At 40.1% G+C, this 22,500-nt stretch overlaps 1 protein-coding gene across 1 annotated transcript in view; it reads left to right on the plus strand.

Annotated features, from left to right (window-relative positions):
• TTC26 (tetratricopeptide repeat domain 26) overlaps positions 1–22,500 on the plus strand; it is a 2,373,990-nt gene that overhangs the window by 1,281,311 nt on the left and 1,070,179 nt on the right. The gene's annotated exons all lie outside the window — the stretch shown is intronic.

Below are 22,500 nucleotides of genomic sequence, written 5' to 3' on the forward strand. Positions count from 1 at the left end.
CAGATATCTACAAGAAACAATAGTAATGCATTGTTTAGACATTTGTTAGTTTGTAAGAATTTTCAAGGGTTCCACTTTGGTATTTTAGAGAAAGTTGCAGTTAACTCTGGAGGGGGGATTATAGAAACTTGATTGAAGAAAAAAAAGTAAAGTGGCAAATTAAGCTGCAGGCAGGTCAAGGGTTTGGGCTAAACTAAGTTATTTCTGTTAAACCCCTGCTAGTAAAAAGAGCCAGGGATAAAAGATTATGTTAGACTTTTTTAGCATGGGTTGGGGATTATTTTAAATGTTTTTAAACACTTTTGTACTGACATGGTGATGGTGTCTTCAAATGTATTTATGTGTGTGTAATGTCATCATGACAAAGGGCTATATATACTGAATTTTGTAGAAGGCATGTATTCAGATGAAGTTCCCGTTTTGAGGGGATGAAAGTGCTTAATGAATACTTTTAAATTTTATTAATAAACACGTCATTTTCAGAGAGTTTGAGCTGCAAACAGTGGTTTCTTTTTTTATTTATTTGTAAGTGGCAGTCACTAGGGTCATTGGTTGAATAGTTTTGCTGTTTACAACGTAGAGCAATCTCAGAGTTGGTATATTTAGTTGGGGGGGGTGGGGGATGAAGCCCCCACACTCGATTTCTGTTTACATTTTTTTTTTTACTTTGGCCAACAACATTGTTTCCCTGTGCGGAAACGGACGTTCGCGATTTTAAGTTGTCGATGTTTAGGTGTCAGCATTTAGGCATTCGACAACCTAAGCGGTCGATGATGTAATATAGACCCAGTACATCTGGCTCCAAAGGATTTTGTTTAGGTTTAGTATGAATAATACTTTCTCCATCACTTTAGCTTTAACTTAAAGTAGAAGGGAAGGGAGTAACCAGCCAAAGGATAAAGTTGTGGGTCATTTCAATCATTTATTAGTTGCTGTGAGAGAGATTGATTTGGGAAATTATTTGTTATATTTCAATGGATGTAGAAAGGAATTGCCTGTATCTCTTAGCAAAGGTTAAGTTATCATTAGTAGCTGTGTCTGATAAGGGGTGAAAGGCATTTGCAATGGAACCTGATACATTCTTTATTTTCTTACAAAATTACTTTGGACGGGGGGGGGGAGGGAGCAGGAGTTTTGCCTTAGTCTGTGGAAGGTTGATTTAGCTGAGTTAGTGGCAGCTCTAGTGGCTCAGAATCAAAGAAGAAAAACAATTCACCACTATACCAAAAACTAGGCTGTCTTCCAATAGAGGCTGTCCCCACTGTGTTCACAAATTAGAAAATCCAGTCCACAGCAATTCGCTTCATAAGTTTATTCACAAAATATAGTGCAATTCAAGGATTAAGCGCTTTCATCTCATGACCAGAGACTTCATCAGAATCAATACAGAAAAGCTTAAAATCATGTAAATATACCTCTCCATCCAAGGGAACTCAGCTCATTGGTTGTTATACAAAGCTAATTAATTAGTCATCAGTGTTTAAAGTTCAAGTTCCCTATATATATATATATATATATATATATATACACACCTGGAAATGCTACATATAAATAAATAGATCAATGTTAATATACACAGTTTACTACAATAAAAACCTTGTATTGAGGCATATTGATTAATACATAATTGTATGTCCATTTAAAAATATATAATACAAATAAATATGCGTACACAATGTTGTTGTTGTTGTGTCTTTTGGCTTTTCCCGGTTAGGGGTCGTCACATATATGCGTACACAATATTAAATAAAATACTGAATAAAATAATAACTCATTTGGTTATCTCTGCCCTTTTTGGGTCTGCCTCTTTCAATTTGAGAATCGGGGTGATGGATAAATGGTCATTAGTGGCTTCCCTGTGCTCTAGGTTAATTTTCATGTAATTGCATTTTGGCGGGATTTTGTTTCCAGTAATTCCAGGCACTATGCCTGAGATGCATTATATATTTTTAAACTTACTAGTTATCCTGTGGAGTACTCTGATCTCTGAGCCATCTGCAGTTCATGGATGATAGTGACTTATATTGAACTAAGCTAGTTGTTGAAGTCATTTAGGCCTAACATAGGGTCTGCAGAATGGTATAATAGTGCGCAGACAGTTATTTGCAGATGAGAGTTCAAAACATCCTGCTTTGTTTCAGAAATAGGTCTGATTTTAATTGTTTGAGCAGGCATCTTGTGTGTTTTGAAAGACCAGTGTGAAGGTACAGGGCAGTGGTTACTTAGATGGTTAAGGATTATGTTATCCTGAAATCATCTCTGCTTAATGGTAGTTAAGATAGGATCCTGGGTAGTACTGTTTCCTGTTTATAGGTTCGTCCTTGCTGATTATGGCACTATTTGTCAGAACCTTGTTAGAGTATCTTATTTAAATAGTAGAAGCACTGGCCTAAGGCATTTATATTGAAATCCTCAAGTATTATTGTGTTGTGGGGTATCCTTATCAGATATTTATTTTAGTACTGGTTACATGGTAGTCAGAGGTGATGGGAGAGGTATGTAGATTGCGCTAATATAAAAATGAGTACTTCTTCCTGTGGATAGATCAGCATAGACCCAATTGTGGCTTCTTTCACCTTTTAGATTAGTTTAGTCATTGTAATCTGAATGCCATTAGAAAGGCAGGATTTATAAGATTCTGCCAAAATCAAACCAATAGGGAAAAGTTGTCACTTGGCTTCTTTACTTTTTGATAAGGATTCTACATTACAGATGAATACAGTTGTAAAGGGAAAAAAACATATACAGGTACCTTGGTGGTTAATGCACTGAACTATTTGGATCACATGGATTTTTACCAAAGTTCCATCTTCAGGCAACTTCAGGAACATTTACACTCTGTTTCCAACAATATTGCTTGCAATCAATGAAACTGAGTTGTTACTAGATATTTGACAAAACTGGAGTTTCAGATTTAAAATGTGCATATGATGCCCTTTAAAAAGCTACTGTGTCGGGAGTTGCCTTTAGAGGAATCATTTGGCTCAGAAGATACTCTAATAGTGAGAACGTTAGAGCAAGACTGCATTGCTCTCAACAACCTAAGAATTCTTATTTGAACTACCAGCATGTGATATTGTTGGTCTATAAATGAAGAACAAAACAAGGTTCTGTTAAAGCAAGTGTGTATATACCTCCTCCTCAGTATCAGAAGTATGTCGCTATGAATAAGAAACCCTTTTGTACGAAATTAACTATTTTCAGTAGTTTAATCAGTGGAATCAGTAGAAAGGAAAACAATTTACAACTCAATTTGTCTATAAAAGGTAGATCTAGACAGAGATCCATTTTCCCATTCTCCCTTCCTCACTCCTCCTAGGGAGAAAGTTTCAGAATCACCTTTCAACCTGCAGTTGATAAATATGGATAAACGAATGTCATAAATAATTCAGCAGAGTATGCAATGAAATTTGTTCAGAAACCACAAGGACAACTTGCTGAAAATATTCCTTCTCATTAAATATATCAAGCCTTTTCAGAAGCTGGATTAACTGTGTATAGGGAAAACAATTCAAATGGTTTATTGCGGTTAGAGAGATCAAGATTTGTATTCCAGTCTGTTTAAAAAACATCACTTTGTTATATTGATTTTATTTTTATTTACCAGAGCAGAGCACTGATCAAATGTGACCAATTTCAGGCCCAGCCCTAGGTTGATTAAAACAAGTAGCAAGTAACAAGATGGTATGTATAATAAGCAAATGGTTACAGTAGAAAGACTTCAACACATGTACTATAACACGCTTAAATGGTTTGCTGTAAAGCTAAAAGTTAAATAGCAGAAGACTATGCATATGTGTGTGTGTCTCTGTATACATATATATATATATATATATATATATATATAAAGAGAGAGAGAGCCATAAGGAAGGAAGAAATTCATAGTAAGCTGTAATAGGAAAGAAAGATATAATTGTAGGATCTGAGTCAGCTGAAGTGAAGGGTGATTTGTCATGTGGTTAAAGTTAGAGGTGGAAAGATGCAGTGGATTGTTAGGTTATGTGATATGACATGTAGTGTTGCATTTGCATGTGCTTTATTTGAAAAGTGGGACCTTGAAGCGGGCTCTGAAGATGGTATAACCAGGTTTGGATTTTAGCTCTCAGCAAGTTTATAAAGACAGAATCATTCAGAATGGTGGTGCTGGAGACTGCTTCCTTTATTTTATAGAGTAGAGCTCTTACTTGACTACACTGGATCTTCACATTACATGAGACCTTCCCACATACCAGATAGCTCATATTATTTTTCATTTTTTTTACCACTGTATTTGGGCTTTCTTTGGTACACAAGGTATTTACCGCATATTTATTTTCAGTGCTGACATATCTCAGAACAAAATAGTGACACAAACAAAGGATCTGTTGGCACAGAACATAAATGAAACTAGTGTATTGCTCCAATTTCAGAAGATGGCATTAAAGTGCAGGAAATCATTTTTGACCCCTGCAGTATTAGTAATCTTCCTAGGAGCAGTCATGTATTCATTGCTAATAAAAGTCTTCCCAACCCAGGAGAAGTGAACAGAGATTCAGTTGATCCTGATATAGTCTTCTTAGCAGCAAGCCATCACAGCATCACTGTTTCTGTGAACCCTGTAATACACGTTGCTATCCTTTCTACTTGTATCTCAAACAAGATTGCATATGGCATCTCATAAGTTTTTGGAACCAGTCTACAGAACAATTAGTTATGATGCTTCATGTCTCATATGACGTAAAAAAAAAGGAATTCTTATTGTGGAGTGGCAGATGTAGAAACTTTATCTCTGGGAATAACATTGCTACCTTCATTTAATTATGTGACTACTGCGTCTTCAGATTATGCTTTTAAAGAACCCATTTAACAACTTAGAAGTCCAAGGCAAATTGTCTCATTGGACAAAGTCACTTTATATAAATTGAAAGGGGATGAAGGCACTCTGCAGAGCCCTAATAGTCTTTCAGAACAACTTTTAGTCCTGCCATCTTCAAATCTGCAGACTGCGCTACAGTGACATGGTATATAAACAAACAAAGAGTATCCAGATATTTTCGGCTATCAAGAACAGTAGCCTGAATTTGGAAATGGGCTTTGCAACACAACTTTCTTCTAATAGTAATTTGCATTCCAGACTTACAAAATTAGTTAACAGATGTTTTGAGCAGTAAGACGAACTTGGCTGATAGAGAAGCTGGATCAGTTGATTTTTATAGAAATTAATTAGACTCGGATCTTTTAGAAGGAGAGCTGTTAGCAGCCCACTTAAATAGTTCAAAAATCTTCTTCTTACTCACACTTCAACAGACAGTTTAGAAAGAAGACTTTAATTTCCATGTTCTCAGGACATAACATAAGCCGGTCTGTGTTCATCTTTAGCTCACTGTTGCAGTAACCTAAGCTGTATGGGTGTACAGGATATAATAGCTAGCCAGTATCTAAAACTTTACAGTATCTTCCACATGCGCAAGCCATTGGTAACTCAAGGAGAGCCATATAAAGGAAACTGGTTGGGCACCAACTCATTCAGAACTTGCTTGCCATTGGAATTCCGCTCCTCTTGCAGACTTCAGAGTATCGATGCTTAGCTAGTCCTTCTTTAAAGCTGTGCAGTAAAGTACCCTTCTAGGGAAAACTTTCCACAAAAAAATCTTTTAAAACAAATCTGTTTATTTTAAAGAAAAGTGTGTGTGTTTTTTTTTTTTTGCTAGAGATTACAAAATACAAGTTTTAATTGACTGTCAAAAGACTAGTTTATCAAGAAACTTATTTTCCTTCTTTTACAACTTTTTTGTGGAAAACTTGTTTAGGACCTCTGCAGGTAATCGCAGACAACACCACAGTGATACTGTACATAAACAAACTAGGGGGTTGCAGAACTTACCCTCTGAGCAGACTAGCCATAGTAGCTAGGCATTTAGCAACTAAGCTCAACGTTACTCCACGACTTCTGACATTCTGCCAGAGCAAAACATTGTTGCAGAGAAGCTAAGCAGGACAGACTGTTATGAATGGGAACTGAATCCAGGGGTCTTCCAGCCACTGATCCACATGTGGGAACTCCTGAAATAGATTTGTTTGCCTCCATTTACAACCTTTAAATAAAAATATTCTGCTCTAAGATTCCTTGCAGTATACATGGAAAACAGATGCTTTTTCATTGCCTGGGATGGAAATGTTCCTGTATGTCTTCCTCCCTCTCTACTAATATCCAAAGTTATTTAAAAAATTCAGAAGGCCTCTTCAAAAATAATTGTGGTGACCCCCCCCCCCTTTGACCCAGGTAATAGGGGTTCTCCCTTCTTTTCAAAATGGCCATCAGCAATTACTCCTCACACTTACTCATGCAAGAAGGGTTGTTTGATATGCCTCAATCTGAAATTGGCTGTCTGAATGATAGAACTTTACTACCATTTAGGCACCTACTTTCTTGGGATGTACAGCACATGCAAAAAAAGGCTAAAAGATTACTTCTAGGAAATCATGTACGGGTAAGTGGAGAAGATTTTCTAGTTGGTGCCATAGAAAGAACCAGAACCATTTTAAGGCCAGGACACTTCTGGTTCTACATTATTTGTGCGTGTTGTTATCCTCTAACCTTTCAAACTGTTTTATCAAGATTTGTCTTTTGGCCATATCATCTTGTCTGCCCATAAACCCTGCACCCTTTGACCGAATCACAAGTGAAGCATTCTTTTGAAAGGAGTTCTGTAGATCCATTCTCCTATAGAGTAGTTGACTCCTCATTGGGATCTTAATTTTGTTTTGGAAAAATTAACACTGTTTTGAACCAGTTCATCAGGCTGATTGGAGGATGCCATTCCTTTTCCCTGTTGCAGTATTCATAACATGTGGGATCTCCTGCCAAGGATAGCTCAACATCAGGCCAGTGTACCAAAGCTTTTACATCCTTCTAGCATCTTAAGTCAGACGTATACTCCCAGTGTAGGTGTAGGGCATAAAGGTGATGCAGACATGATCCATACTCTGAACTTCTTTGCTGCCACTTTTAATGCCACAGTTAAAAGTCAGTCTGAACACCCTCTGCTGAGCTGGTTTCTACCAAATCAGTTATAGATAATTGTCCTGTTGGTATTCCTTCTTGTCTTTGTGTTCTTAGGGTTCATGTCATCCAGAAAGGGAAAATGTCAGTGTAGGAGGCAGACTCTCCGTAAAGACCATCATAAAAAGTATTTATTCTGCCTAGGTGCTTCACTTGATCATACCCAGTGTACCATTTGTCAGGCTTTCATTCCCAAAAATCTTCATAGCCGTCTGTCTTCTTTATCCATTTATCTTGAGAACCAATGTCTCAAACATTTGACCAAGGGTGCCATGGCTTAATCTGTCCACTCTGAGGTACAGTCATCTCTTAAACGGAAGACCAAAAAGTCTCAGTCTGACTCTGCTGCCACTTGACATCTGTCTCTTGAGGTGGATGAAGTCTGAAATCAATTCAGTGCCAACACCAGTTTCCTCTACCCTGACCCTGTTGGAGGCCAGCTTGGAACCAACTTATCACATGTCCAGATGTTCATCATGTATGTGGAGGGGGGGGTGCTCTACGGCTGATTATTTCCAAAGGGCCTAGGGGCATTCTCTACATTCTTGTTAGGAAGAAGTTACTGGTACCCTTATTGAGTCTAGGCATGGCACTGAGCCTTGTTGGTCGAAGCTGACAACCCACTAAAGAAGAAGCAGAAAAGTAAACACCTTTCTCCCACTGCAAAGGATCCTCAGAGGGAATGGCAGGAATTTACCCAGGATTTGTTCAATGCGCTAATTGCCTTAAAACCACCTCAGAGGTTATATTTTCCTGTTTCTCCTTGGTCATCTACTGCAGCCAAAAGGACTAGGGAATCTGATTCTTTGGATGAAGAGGTGGATTCAGGAGATGAATCATTAGCCTACTCCTCTCAAATTACCTCACCTTTAGACTGTGGGTCTGAAGACAAAGTTTCCTTGAGTCCTGATTTTGCCTTTGAGAAATTGTCCTTTGGGGACACTGTGGTTCATATGATGGAGCATTTTAGGTGGGATTGCTCCCAAGTCTCTGACATGTTAGGTATTATGAACTATTGCAAATAGAATCTCCAAAACCTTCTGCTGTTCTCCCTATGTTGGATACATTGTTGTATACATTTGCAGCTGCCTTTTTGTCTCCTGATTCTCAGCCTCCAACTCCTAAAAAGCTAGATTGTTTTTATAAGATGCCTGCAGCCTTTAAGTACCTTTACAAGTGTCCTCCTCCAGACCATGCTGTGGTCTCTGTCTCTGCTGACAAGCCATCCAAGCTTTTTCCCTCTTCCAAACTTCTCCCTTCTGATAAAGACAGTTGGGCTATGGAGAGGCTGTGGAAAAAAGTTACTACTTTTTCTACTCTGACCTTTAGGACCATCACAGATGCATATGACCAAGTATATTTTGGCCCTTTTTTCTCAACTTGGGAGTGGGGGAGGGGCTCTTGTCAGACCTTCCTGACTCTGAAGGTAAGACTGCTGCCCTTTCCTTATTGAGCTCTATTTCACAGGTCGCCATCACTCTATCAAATGTAGTTATGACACATCTGATGCATCTTCTAGAGCTGCTGCTTCTGGTTTAGTTATGAGGAGGTACTCTTAGCTTTATCTCTAGACTTTATCTGATGATTTTTGAGGCCAAGCTCTTAGATGCTCCTGTAGACAACCAGAATCTCTTTGGTATGGCTGCTGCTGGCTTAAGATGCTACAAGACAAAGATAAAATTATGCAGAATCTTAAACAAATTTTTGTTTCTCACATATCCACAATTTCAGAGAAATTATCCTTCTAAGTCTTCCTTTGTTCTTAGGCAGCCTCGTCAGCCTTCTAAAGGGAAAAGGGTTCCCAAGTACATTTTTTCTGAATACCCACCCAGACTTCTAAAGCTCAAAAGTCCCCATTTCAAGGGAAAACTGCCTCCATCTGACATATTTTCTGTTCTTCTCCTCAGCCAGATTCCCTTGTCTGTAAAGTATTCCCTGCCTCTCCCTGTGTGGCAACAGATTACTTCAGACTCTTGGGTTCTGTCCATTATCTGTAGCAGTTATTTTATGGTATGGAGCCCCCCCCCCCCGCAGGTCTTCCTCAACCTACTCCAGACCAACTTCTGCAATTTTCTATGGTTATGTAGGATCTGTTGGATCTGGGCAGCATCTGACCCTTTCCAGAATCCCAAAGAGGAACACAGTTTTTACTCCAGAATGTTTCTGTTTTCATGAAAAGAAGGGTCTTGGAGACCTGTCCTAGACGTCTCCTTTTTCAATAACTTTCTAAAGATCCTTTCTTTCTGGATGCTTTCCCTAAAGATTCTGCTCTTTTACTTGTGTAACTTCTAGCTAATATCCCACTGGACTGCCAACAATAATTGTGACATTCCCCACTTAAAACACGATCAGTAATTAAGGAGCATCAATCCTCACCAGTGACTCTAGTGTGGGAGTGTCACAGAAAACACCAGAGCACAGAGCACACAAGAGTAAAATTCCACAATTTCTCTTAATAGCACAATTGGCACGTGCTGTATTTCATGACACTGGACTATATACCTCTGTCCACCCCAAATGTAATCCCTTATTATACACTTCAGGACAATGTGTTCCACTTTAAGACCTCTGACTCACACTCAAAATAAATTTAAATCTCACACATTCAAACAGTTATGGGAAGTCTGACACAGATTGCCAGCTGTGTCCCCTCCCCAATACAAATGGCAAATGATGCCACCAGAGTCAGAGAGGTCTACATGCCCTTCAAAGGGAGATCAATTATTAAAAATTAAATATCAAAATAAATGACAGCTATGACCAGAAGCAGCCAGGCATTTGAGGTGACCTAGGGAATCTCAAAACAGGTGTAAACACTTAACTATTTTCTAAAGAACACACTGATTGGCCAGCCACGATGTAACATAATGAAAAACATTTAATAAGTAAAATGATTACAAGTATGTAAATTAATAATTTTCAATAAACACCAGAATTCAATTACCTGAAATATAAAATTAAAATGTAGGATAGAAGTCCATCAGCTTAGAAAAAAACTTAACTAAACTTTCCTAATCTAACTAGAGAGTACTGTCCCTGATCTAATCTAAAACATAACTGCAAAGCAAAGGTGGGCTTACAGTTTGTGGTGAGTTTTTCTTCCTGGGTATGACTGCACAGCACTGTAACTGACTGCAGCTCTTCACTAACTGCTCAACAACTGAATTATTTTTCAAATAACAGACAGCTGTTTGAAAAAGTTATTTTTCCTGTCAATCAGCTATTCAAATAAATAGATTCTAATGACATCACCCGCTATTCAGCTGATTCTCCGCAGACAGTTTGTACTTCAGAATCTCCCTGCAATTAGAAATATATCAAAACACTGACAGATTATTTAAACATTTGCATAAACCAGGAAATACTCAACATTTTAAAAAAACTATTTGCATTTTCACAATTAGACATGCTGGCACACAATACAAGTCAATCTGAGAGTATACACAAATCTGACAGACATGCTAACACAGATGGTAGTGTTTTCATTTTCTTCACATTCCCCTCGCCCTCCCTCCTTATGACTCGAGAACGATTTTCAAGTCACACTTGAAAACTAGCACTTGAGAAAAATGGGTCTACTTGGGAATATTAACCCACTCCTCTCTTGGACAGTCCGTCTGCATTAGCATTATTAACCCAACTGCAATGTTGTATGGTCATGTCATATACTTGCAATCCTAGACTCCACCTCGTTAACTTGGCATTTTGCTTAGTGACCCTATTAAGCCAAGTTAAAGGGTTATGATCTGTGGGTACAGTGAATTTTCTGCAAATCCCCAAATGAAGAAAACAAATGACTCCAAGCCACAAGTGAGGTAAAGTTAGCACTTTCGTTTACTTAATTTAGCAAACTTCTTCAGACAAACAAGTTAAAACAACAAATCACTTAAATAAGCAACCATCAATGACATCGTCAAATATGAGTCTACAATCCACCCACATTTAAAGCTAAATACCCATATTTGTATAAAAAATTAAATACATTTATATATAAAAACATAATATGCAAAACACACAAAATACATTGCCAAAGCACCATCGGATATGAAAAATTTGTAAAAAAAAAACCAACAAAGCAAAACATATATATATAAATAAATAAATAAATAATCACACATTTATACTTATGTACGCAAAATTATATATATATGTGTGTATCACACTCCATCCATACAAACATGCATACATTCACACAGTACAATAAAATATAAAGAACAACATACATGATTAAACGGGGGCCCCATATTACTTAGCCAAAGATTTCAGCTTGAGAATACATTTAATGGATAGAGTCCCAGGGGGAGCATGTGCGTTAAGTCTAAGCTGCCAGGCTAATTCTTTCTCATAAAGTCTCAACGATAATGGTCCTCCTTATAATCCAAGCCAACCTTATTTATAGCCATAAACAAAAATTCATGGATTGGGGTAATTTTCACATGCCTAGCCAGGGCATTATTTAAATTCAATTTCCCAGTACTTATACACATGTTCATAGATCCTATTTTTCAGGGGTCCCTCTGTCCTACCGATATAAAATGCTGGACAATTTTCGTAAGTACGCAAGTAAACAACCCCCTTTGAATCACAGTTAAACCTTTCTTTGACAGAATAAAATTGGTTACATACCATGAAGGTATTAGCAGTTTTAATATGTGTACAAAAATGGCAACATCCAGATTTAAACATACCAGGATGAGGGAAATGGTGGAAGGACCTACTGACTTCCATGATTGCTTTCAAATTCCAGCCCTTCCTAAAAAACACCTTGGGCTCATCCCCCACTCTATCTCTAATGGTCGTATCCTCGTGTAAGAAGCACCAATTCTTAATTAAAATAGATCTAATTAGGGGCGCATCCAATGAAAAAGTAGTAATAAACCCAAGGTTAATACCAACACCCACCTGTGATCGTGGGGACCTCACATTCACTGAGAAATCAGCTAAAGTAGCTGAAGTGACTGGGATGGTATGCCCCTCATGAGGAATCAAAGGATCCTCCCCTGGTTGGCTGACAATACAACCAGAAAAACTTTGGTAGTGTCTCACCTACATGTCGTTGATGTCCACCCTGGGCCCCAAACAGAAGTGGTCTAAAGAACCCATCATTCCTTTTCGTATGCACCTCTCTAATCAACTGGTTAACAAGTCCCTTGGGGGTAACCCCTCTTGATGAACATATCCTTCAAAAGGTTACACTCAACCTGGAACTCAGAATCAAGGGACACCATTCTGGCTGCCCTAACTAGTTGACCCTTGACAACCACCCTTTTCTGATAAAAGGGGTGGGAACTGGTGTAGTGTAAGAAGGCATTGAAATAGGTAGATTTCCTAAAAATCTTAGAAAGAAATATCCCATTAGATCTATCATTAACGTTCAACGTCCAAGTAAGCTATTTTATCATTTTGGAAATCCCAAGTGAACTCCAGAAAATTGGTAAATGTCGTGATATGCTCAACAAAGGCTGATGCCATGGGCTTGTCACTTTTCCAAATGATAAAAATATCATCCAAATAACGGGTGTACCAGACCATCCTATGTTGGAAGGTTACATCCCTGAATAGAAAATTTTTCTCCCAGTATGCCATCACAGTATTACAAAGGTGGCACCACAGGGAGAGCCCAAGGTGGTTTTTAGGAAGGGCTGGAATTTGAAAGCAATAGTGGAAGTCTGTATGTCCTTCCACCATTTCCCTCATCCTGGTATGTTTAAATGTGGATGTTGCCGTTTTTGTAAACATATTAAAACTGCTAAAACCTTCATGGTATGTAACCAACGTTATTCTGTAAAAGAAAGGTTTAATTGTGATTCAAAGGGGGTTGTTTACTTGGGTACTTGACAAAATTATCCAGCATTTTATATCGGTAGGACAGAGAGACCCCTGAAAAATAGGATCTATGAACATGTGTATAGTATTGGGAAATTGAATTTAAATAATGCCCTGGCTAGGCATGTGAAAATTAACCCTACTCATGAATTTTTGTTTATGGTTATAGATAAGGTTGGCTTGGATGATGGGGGGACCATTATCGTTGAGACTTGATGAGAAAGAATTAGCCTGGCAGGTTAGACTTAACGCACATGCTCCCCCGGGACTCAATGATAGTCTATCCATTAAATGTATTCTCAAGCTGAAATCTTTGGCTAGGTAATATGGGGCCCCCTGATTAATTGTGTATATTGTTCTTTATATTGTATTGTACTGTGTGAATGTGTGTACGTTTGTATGGATGGAGTGTGATACACACACACACACACACACACATATATATATATATATATATATATATATATATATATATATATATATATATGTATATATATATATATAAAATTTTGTGCACATATGTATAAATGTGTGATTATATATTTATTTATATATATATATATATATATATATATATATATATATAATATGTGTGTGCGTGTGTGTTTACATTATTTAATATACATATATATTTTTTTCCTATGTTCGTTTTTTTTTTTTTTTTTTTACAAATTTTTCATATCCAATGGTGCTTTGGCAATGTATTTTGTGTATTTTGTGTTTTTTGCATATTATGTTTTTATATTTAAATGTATTTAATTTTTTATACAAATTTGGGTATTTCGCTTTAAATGTGGGTGGATTGTTGACTCATATTTGATGATGTCATTGATGGTTGCCTATTTAAGTGATTTGTTGTTTCAACTTGTTTGTCTGAAGACATTTGCTAAATTAAGTAAACAAAAGCACTAACTTTACCTCAGTTTTGGCTTGGAGTCGTTAGTTTTCTTCATTTGGGGATTTGCAGGTCAGTTTGTGTTTGTTTTTGTGGTTTACAGTGAATTTTCTCCCATCACACTATGACCAAACATTCTCCATGGCTGCATAACACTCTTCTTTAGGTTGGAGTGTACGGGTCAGATATACCATTAGGTGCTCTTCTTCTTCTGCGGAAACTTGGCTAAGTACAGCCCCCACCCCATAATTTGAAGCATCTACCTATACAATAAATTCTTTATTGGAATTTGGGTTGGCTATCACAGAGGGTCCTCCCAAAATCTCTTTTAAGTTTATGAAATGCCTGTTCACAATCTGTGGTCCACACTACCTTGTCCAGTTTATTCTTCCTAGTTAGGTCAGTAATGGGTCCAGCTATGGTACTGTAATTGGGCACAATTTTCCTATAGTACCCCACTGTCCTTACAGGAACTGGCCACTCTTGAATAGTTTTCACCTTGACAGGTTCTGGCTTAATTTTACCACTTCCCACTCTGTGTCCTAAGTAAGTGACCTCTGCCATATCTACTTGACACTTACTGGGTTTAGTGGTTAATCCTGCTCTACTTGCTCTATCCAAGACCTCCCTAACATGATGGAGATGTTCCTGCCAGGAATGGCTGTAAACAGTGATGTCATCCAAGTATGCCAGAGCATATTCCCCTGCTCCTACCAAGATACAGTCTACCAACCTCTGGAAGTTGCTGGAGCAATTTTCATTCCAAAAGGCATCCTGGTAAATTAATACAATCCATAAGGGGTTACAAAAGCTAACCTTCGTCTAGCAGCAGAAGTCAAAGGTACCTGATAGAATCCCTTAGTTAAATCAGTAGTGGTCAGATATTTAGCCCCATGCAGCTGTTTTAGGGCTTCATTTGTTCTTGGCATGGGGTATGCATCTGACTTTGTGCAACTGTTTAATTTCCGGTAGTGTACACAGAATCTCACACTACGATCCTTCTTTGGTAGTAGCACTACTGGGGAAGCCCAAGGACTGTCAGACTCTTGAATTACGCCCATTTCTGGCATTTCCCTTATTTCTTCTTTCAGAGTCTGCTTCACTCTTTCACGTACTCTATAAGGAACCTGCTTAGTAGGTTTTTGGGGTCCTTTGTCCACATGCTGCTAACCAAGTCAGTACACCCAGGTTTCCTTGTGAACATATCCCCAAATTCCTGCAATACCATTTTTATCTCCCAGACTTGATTAGGAGTTAACTGCTGTGTTTTGGCGATCTGTCCCACAGAAATGTCAATCCTACCTCACCCAAAAGATCAGTTACCATATTCCTTTCAGACTCATCCTGCCATCCAGTATGAATGCTCAGTACTAGGGCCTCCCTGTCATAAGGTCATCGTATTCACTCGGTACAGTTTGTGCCCTTGTCTCCTGCTTACCAAATTTACCATGTAGTTCACATCATTGATTTTCCTCACCACCTCAAAGGGTCCCTTCCAAGCTGCTTGTAACCTAACACAACCCAAATGACACATAGCCCACAAACTCAGTGTGCCACTCAACCACAGCCCATAAGGCATAACAATGTACCCAACACTCTAGTCATAGGTGACTCTATAGTCATCCACTCACTAGACTAAACAAGGAGAAAGTTACTGTCAGCTGCCTGTCAGGTGCCAGGATCCACCACATAACGCATGCACTCAGGTCACTCCACAATAAGTACAAATATGACACTGTCATTGTCCATGTTGGTGTGAATGACCTGAGACGTACCTCCCTGGACTACATGAAAAGAGACATGGAGGAGCTCTCCGATCTTGTATCCCAGGCAGGTATGACCCTAACCCTGAGTAGCATCCTGCCATCACCCAGAATGATATCACAGTACAAGGACAAAATGATTGACTTCAACAATTGGCTAAGCTTCTGGTGTCATTCTAAGGGGATCCAGTATTTGTCTGCCTTGGACGACATGATTGACAGTCCACAATGCTTTGCCAGAGATGGCCTGCACCTGTCGCCCTTAGGATTCTGGATACTAGCTAAGACTCTTGCAACCCCTATAGTGCCTTTTTTAGGCAAGGTTCAAATGACAAATTCACCACCGTAACAGGTACAAGCAAGCAAAATCTGAGGGTAATGCTACTCAATGCTAGAAGTCTAAACCTCAAAATGCACTCACTCGAGGTACTCTTTAAAATGGAGAACATTGACATCTGTGCAGTGACAGAGACCTGGTTCAAAGCTCCAGAGAGCACCCCTGCATTACCAGGCTTCAATTCATACCACACCTTTCGGCCACCTAACCCAGAAAGAAGCACTAAAGGCGGAGGCGTGTCCATATTCATTAAGGATATCCACACCTCCAGGCTAGTTGCACAGCATAATGCATCCGAGATTATCCAAGTGCAACTAACTCTGGGCAAGACCGCAATCCAAATTGTAGCTTGCTACAGACCCCCCACCATGCCCCAGGATTCACACTCCTCATTTCTTGATACACTGGAAAGTATTAGGGTACAACCCAACACCCATATAATGGGCGATTTCAACTACCCCACCATTAACTGTGAAAACTATTCATGTACCTACTCTTTTGCTCAACGTTTTCTAGTATTCATAAATTCCAACGCCTTGGATCAACTTATTCACACCCCCACCAGGGGCAGCAATATCCTAGACCAACATGGGAAACCGGTGTTACACACCAGAGGTCAATTCCTCGTTGGTCAGATCCAACCACAAGCTAATCAGCCTAGACATCCACATCCCACCCCCAGCCCCAATTAGGGAAACCATCGTAAAAAAATTCTCAAAAGCCAACTTCACACTTCTTAAGACAGAAGTGGAAAACTTCATGACACCCATGCAGACGGACAATAGAGAGAGGTATGACTGCCGAGTCCTACACAAATGCACTTTATAAGCACTTACACGAGTGTATGGATCATGCTATCCCTAATAGAACCAAGATGTTATCCTCTAAAAAAAGGAAGCCAATCTGGTGGACCTCTGCCATAAACAAACTCTACAACAGAAGAAAGAAACTGTTGCAAAAAAAGAGTAAAATCCCATGACTGGAGGAACTCCCTGGTCAATCTCAGTAAGAAGCTGAGATCCCTCATAAAATCCTCCAAAGCTAGTTACGAAAACAAAATTGCCACTGACTAAAGACAACCACAAAGCATTCTATAATTATGTCAAGAATCTAAATGGGAACACTCAGATCTGCTCTGAGTTACAGCATAATGGCACTAAATATACAGAACCAACTGATATTGCCAACATCCTAGCAGATAGGTTCAGTGCTAACTTTACCCCCCTCTCACCCCCTAGAGGGCCCATCTCTATACCTGAAGAATGCAAAGTTCCTATAATCACGGCTGCACAGGTAAAAAAAAACACTCTCCAAAGCCAAGAACACAGCATCCATGGGACCTGACAATATCCCAGGCTGCGTTCTACACGAACTACAGAATGAACTGGCACCCTACCTAAGTACCATGTTCAATCATATCCTCACCTCAGGCTTTGTACCCACTGAATGGTGCACCGCGACAGTTATCCCACTCCACAAAGGGGGAGCCACGACGGACCCCGGGAACTACCGCCCCATTAGCCTGACGAGCCTGGTCTGCAAGGCCATGGAACGTATCATCATGGAACTCATAAACAAAGACATTGGTAATCTCCAAACTCTGGACCCTACACAGTTTGGATTTGTAAAAGGCAGATCATGTCTCCTAAACCTGAGTGACTTCTTTGAAGCAGTCACCAAAGCCATAGATCAGGGTAAAATGGTTCACACAGCTTATCTCGATCTTGCCAAGGCTTTCGACACCATCCCCCACTCTGGAATTATAGATAAGCTCACTAAGCTAGGTATAAATCCCTATGTCACAAGATGGGTTGCCAACTGGCTCACGGACAGAACCCACACTGTGAAAGTAGTGGATTCCAAATCCGACATCAGACCAGTGACAAGTGGAGTACCACAGGGTTCAGTCCTGGGTCCTCTCCTGTTTGGTATCTACTTCTCTGAAGTGCAGGCCAACACAGAAGGTCTTTGGCTAACAAAGTTTGCAGATGACTACAAACTAGGAGCCTAATCGAAACTCCTAACGATGTGGACAAACTACAAAAGGGCCTCAGTGAGACAGATACCTGGTGTCAAAGCCATGGCCTGAAGCTCAATGCCAAAAAGTGTATTGTCATCCCCTTTGGTAAAAACTCTGTACCCATGAACTACCACATAGCTGGTAGTCTACTTAATGCCGAAAATGTGATAAGAGACCTTGGGACACAGGTGGACAGTAGTCTCTCCTTTGATAATCACATCGCCACAGTGGTCAGGAAATCCTTCTACGTGGCTCATCTCATCACAAAAGGATTCTCATCCAGAAAAAAAGAGGTCATTGTTCCCCTCTACTCATCACTCATTAGACCCATTATTGAGTACAACGCCCTTTTGGTGTGTACCTCACAAGACATCTACAACAACTGTAAAGACCACAGAAATACCTCACAAAGAGGATTACTGGCCTCAAACATATGCCCTATGCAGACCGTCTCAAAAAACTACAGCCTTACTCCATCGCATATCGCCTACTCAGGGGCGATCTCTGCCTAACATACAAAGCTATGTCAAACCCAGAGCTGTTGGACATGCTTCACTTAAAGAAATCCCAATCCCTCCGAGCTACACGCTCTAGGGACCTTAACCTTGTCACCACAATAAACAGAACATGCTGGAGGGATAGATTCCTGTCCCAGAGACTTCCCATACTCTGGAACAGACTACCTATCTATGTCAAACAGAGCTCCTCATCAGCACTCTTCAAGTAAAATCTTGATGATTGGATGGGAAATGGGAAATTCACCCTGGGGATCACTTCTGTGGCTCTGCTCGACAGGGGCACAGGAAAATAATTTTCTTGGGTGGCGAAAGCCAGGATGCATTTTTTGGCTAGGCTTGTATGGGCCCTAGGGCCGATAGCCTAGTACCTACCTATGAACCTATGTCTAACAGGAACAAGTACCATCACCTTCTGTCCCTCAGCACACCCCCGGGCTTGAGAATTCCTGTCATACCCCACCTTCTTTTGTTGTTGCGCCACTGCTTGGTTTTCTTGAGTTAAACCCATGAGCTCCTTAAGTCTTGTCTGAAAGTTGAGAACATAAGCCACACCAGACTCCTTATGAGATTCACTTTCACCATTCCACACGTCTCAAATTAAATCTAAAAGCCCCCTTAGCTTGTGCCCTTATAACAACTCAAAGGGTGAAAAACACGTAGATTCCTGCGGTACCTCCCTGTACACAAATAACAGATAGGGCAAATACTTGTCCCACTTCCTTTTAAAATGCTCTGCAAATGCCTGTAGCATAGTCTTCAATGTAGAGTTTAACCTCTCCACAAGGCCATTAGTTTGGGGAAGGTATTTTGTGGTTGTTAGATTTTTCACCCCACAACGCTTCCACAGACAAGTCAGTAGGTCTGACATGAAGTTGGTACCTCAGTCCCATGGAAAACCTACTCTGCTGAAGATTTCTAGTAAAGCATTGCCACCTTCTCTGCCTCAGTAGATAACAGAGCCACCACTTCAGGATATCTGGTAGCATAGTCTACCACCAAGACGTATTTCTTTCCTGTAGAACTTGGAGTACTCACGGGTCCCACAATATCCAGGGCCACTCTCTGAAATGGCTTTTCGATAACAGGCAAAGGCATTAACTGAGTCTTAGCCTTGTCCCCTGCTTTACCAACTTTCTGGCATGCTTCACAAGTCATACAATATCCTACCACATCCTTCACAATCCCAGGTCAATAGAAGTTTTGCATAATACGTCTCTTAGTACATCTTATGCCCGTATGACCTGAGAAAGAAATGTCATGTGCTATGGCTAAAAGTGGCAGACAGTAAGCTCTAGGCACTACCAACTGCCATATTACTTCACCTTCTAGCCCACCTCCAGGAGTCTACTCTCTGTACAACAAACCTTTATTCCAGTAGAAAGACTCCTCTCTTCCTTGAGCCTCAGGTGCCTCATTAGACATCTCCATCAAGCTTTGTAATGTCGGATCTGTAAGTTGAGCCTGTCTCAGTTCTACCTTCATGACCTTCCCCAGCCTAGTCACTTCTGACAGCTGCGCCTCGCTGTCACTCTGGGTACCACCATTCACCTCTGTCCTCGCAGTCACCGTGCGTAAGGGAACATCAGTACCCACCAGCAGCTGGGGCTCACATTCAGACTTACTGTTACCAGATAGCACCTTCTTTAAAATAGCCACCACACCAGTCCCAGCTTCAGGTATGAGACCTTTCTGGGTCTCTCCCAGACTACCAGATTTGCATGCCATTCTCCAAGCCTGACTGCATGTCACTGCATGTACACAATGTACTACATCATCAGAGTCATTCCCTGTCAGGAAATCTGCAAGAATATCCTCAAACACATCTACTTGCTTGCTTCTTCTTCCACCCTCCCAGTCAAGATGAACTCTAGCCAAAGGTATTTGGAATGGGGTCCCTCCCAACACTCTGACTGGAGTGAATTGCCCAAGCAAGTACTGCTCTTCTCTAACCGCTACAGGTCTCACAATGGTTATATCAAGGGCTGTGTCTCTTAGCAGTAACCTGCTTACCATCTATTAAGAAAGGATATACATTTTGGTGATAACTTCGCATCCTAGTTGTTTTTACGCAACTTACCCCTGGCAGTTTGTCATCCACACTTACTGGCTCCCTCATCTTCTCTTTCTCATCTTGCCTCAATGGACATTTGGCTGCTGTGTGTCCCCTCTGGTTACACTTAAAACATCTAATCCCTAATCATGCACTTGGATTAGTAGTTTCCCCCTTTACTGGTGTACTGTGTTGTAGTAGTTTAGACTGCCCTCAAGCGTTTCCTTATATCCACTGGGTATCCCTTTCTTATGGAGTCATGCTGTGCTTGCCAAGTAGAGGTCTCCTTTTCTCAACTCCTCTGCAGAGTTACACTCACCATCTGCTAACCAGACTCTCATGTAATCAGGCAAAGTACTGAGGGCTTGTTCCCTCATCAAAAGGTCTGCCAGTCCCTCAGAAGTGGTGACCTGACACCCCTTCAGCCATCTGTGAAAGTAAGTACTCCAGTCAACAATATAATCACATACACATTCAACTGCCTTGCATCTATGTTCACAAAACTTTTTTCTGTATGTCTCAGGTGCAAGTGTGAAACAATCAAACAAGCAACATTTCATTTTGTCATAATTCAAAAAGTCTACATCATTTAACTTTGCTACAGCCCGAACAGCTTTACCATGGAGTAAGGGAGTTATGAGCCAAACCTAAAGCCCATGGTCAATATCATATTGTCTACATACCTCTCAAGATATGAATAAAACTATCAAAGTCATCCCCGTCACTGTAGTGAGGAAAACGTTTACTGACCTTTACAGCTTCTGGAGTCCAGTTATTCCCTTCCCCATTTCCTCCATGACCCTCTTGAAGAGTGTAAAGCTCCATTTCATGCTGGTGCTGTCTCTCGTTGTCCATGGCTTGTAAATGCCTCAGTCTCTCTGCTGATTCCTGTTCAAGATGTCACCTTCTCTCCTCAGCCTCCAGACGTTGGGCTTCCAGGTGCAGTCTTTCCAACTCCATATGGATTCTCAGGTCCTCCGAAGAAGTTGTGGACTGTCCCATCTCGGCAGGCTACACATCACCAACACCAAACTGGGTATCCTCCAAATGGGTGGTCTGAACTATGGCTGCAACCAAGGCTGAAATCATTGCTTCTTTGGCTAGGTTGGCATGCACCAGTCCTCTGGCTTCACACTCCTTAGCCAACTGGATATTTGTCAGCTTGCTAAAATCTTCTGCTGATATCCTTGCCTGCTATCCTTGACTTTCTAACTAACTAAATAAATAAATAAAACTGTGGTGGGTTGAAATTCTGAATGTTTACCTTGTGGCTGTCAAGAGTGCATACCTTAATGACAAATACCCACAGGCTACTGAAATTCAATTAAAAATCCCACTAAGCTGGCAACAATTAAATGTGAAGTCCAGCTAATATCTCACCGGACTGCCAACAATAAATGTGACGTCCCCCACTTAAAACCCCGGGTCAGTAATTAAGGATCCTCATTCTTCACCACTGACTCCAGTGTGGAAGATTCACGGAAAACACCAGAGCATAGCGCGCACAAGAGTAAAATTCCACAATTTCCCTTAAGAACACAATAGAAACATGCTCTATTTCGTGAGACTGGACTATTATAGACTTCAGAGCAATGTGCATGTTTAATGTTTAAGACGTCTGACTCACTCACACACAAAATAAATTTAAATCTTACACACACAAGCACGTGTAGGAAGCCTGACACAGATTTACAACTGTGTTCCCTCCCCAGTACAAATAGTAAATGCTGCCACCAGAGTCAGACAGGTCTACATGCCCTTCAAAGGGTGATCAGTTATTAAAAATTAAATACCAAAATAAATGGTAGCTATGACCAGACATAGCCAGGCATTCAGGATGACCTTGAGAATATCAAATGGGTATAAACGCTCTCTAATCTCTAAAGAACACACTGAATGTCCAGCCACAATGCAAAGTAATGAAAACCATTTAATAATAAGTAAAATGATTACAAGAATGTAAAGTAATAATTTTCAATAAACACCAGAAATCAGTCACCAGAAATATAAAATTAAACTGTAGAATAGAAATCCATCATCTTAGAAAAA

The sequence above is a fragment of the Protopterus annectens genome, chromosome 1.part1 (assembly GCF_019279795.1).
Source record: "Protopterus annectens isolate FY-2018-M chromosome 1.part1, PAN1.0, whole genome shotgun sequence".
Taxonomy (NCBI): Eukaryota; Metazoa; Chordata; order Ceratodontiformes; family Protopteridae; genus Protopterus; species Protopterus annectens.